The sequence below is a fragment of the Colobus angolensis genome, unplaced genomic scaffold (genome assembly GCF_000951035.1).
Source record: "Colobus angolensis palliatus isolate OR3802 unplaced genomic scaffold, Cang.pa_1.0 Scaffold342, whole genome shotgun sequence".
NCBI lineage: Eukaryota > Metazoa > Chordata > Mammalia > Primates > Cercopithecidae > Colobus > Colobus angolensis.
The window spans coordinates 4316778-4318493 of record NW_012116733.1 but is presented as its reverse complement, the minus strand read 5'-3'; positions in this window follow the sequence as shown (position 1 = coordinate 4318493).

The following is a 1716-nucleotide window of genomic DNA, read 5'->3' as shown; positions in this document are numbered from 1 at the left end:
TGGGAAATGATGCTGGTTCTGTGGTAGCACATGTATGTGATTTTTTTTTCCTAAGGAAAGATAAGCAAAAACCTCCACCTGCCTGCTGATGGTAGCTGCTACAACAGTTCTATGAAATGGACTAGAACTCCTGCACATTCCTAGAGTATATTTTAAGATAACAGACTGATTCCTCATATAGGACCAAGAAATAGAGTTACAGTATCTCAGAATACCAATTTGGATTTTTCTCCTCATAATTTAAGAAGCAAAAAGTTATCAGAACTGGCACTATTACTACCCGCACCTAGCATATGAAAGCACTGAAAGAGAGAGGGTCACCTTTTTGAGGAGAGTGCAAGGTTCACAGAGAGGACCTTCTTTCCCTCCTCATGGTCAACAAGGTGGAACTTTCTCAAGCCACGAGAGAAAGGCCCCAGGAGAACTACTTAAAAGTTTGGAGGTGTCTGCTTATATATTCGGTATGGTGACAGGAAAAGAAAAGAGCATTTGGGAATGATGACCTGGAAGGATGAGCAGAGGAAAAAGGAATCATCTGGAGGTATCTTACACATACATCTTTTGCTTCAAGATGAGGTTGCATTTGGGGTTGAGAAAGGACTTTAAGTTAAACAGGAGATCAATAAAACAGACAGACACAAAAGCAAGTTTTGGTCTTTAAAGCCAAAACCAGACTAGAAAGTTCCAAAAAGTTATGAAATGAAACTGTCTGCTACCCAGTGAGAATGGAATATTTCCACATAGTTGAAGCAGCTATTTGGAAAACAGACATGTTACATTTTAATGATAACAGCTCTCACTTACCTAATACATTTGGCTTTCTATTATGTTGCCATGTGCTTACTGCACAGTTCTCAGGATTTTTTTCTGGATAAGGTACTTGGAGTACTGATAAATGAAAAATATGAGGGGCATGAATATGTGGGCTAAAATATTACATTCTTGAAGTTTATTTTAAAGTATACTATTTAGGCCCTTTTCAGAGTCCATGGGTTAAAATAGAGAACATAAATAAGTATTTAAGGGCAAACACATTTCTGTTCTCTCCCAGTGCCAGAAAGCTGGTACCTCTTTCCATGGCCTTCCTAGTTTCCAACCCTAGGTAGAAGTTGCAACTCTGTTCAGTCAGCTTATTTGGTGGAATCACTTGCATTAAAGAGTCTTACACTGTATGAAGGGAGAATGGCGCTCCCCGCCCACACTAACCAACAAGATGTCCACATCCTTGTCCCCTGAACTTGCTAGGTTACAAGCCAAGGGGGAGTTAAGGTTGCTAATCAGCTAATCTTAAATAGATTACCTGTATTATCCAGGTAGTCACAATGTAAACACAAGGGTCCTTCAAGGGGAAAGAGAGAGGCAGAAGAATCAGGACATGACTAGCCAATGCTGGCTTTGAAGATGGAAGTAGTATCTGCAGCCTCTAAAAGCTGAAAAAAAAAGCAAAAAAAAAAAAACCAGATTTTTCCCTACAGCCTCAAATCTTATACTTCACCACTATACAATTTATCCACGTAACCAAAAAACACTTGTGCCCCAGAGCTATTGGAAAAAAAAAAAAAAGAAGCCCGGTCTCCACACTTAACTGAGACACTCCTTTCTATCGATTCCAGTTCTTAACATAATAACTCTTTCAACTGATTTCCAATCAGAAACTCTTTGAGTCCACCTATGGTCTGGAAGCATCTCGCCTTCGAGTTGTCCCACCTTTCTAGA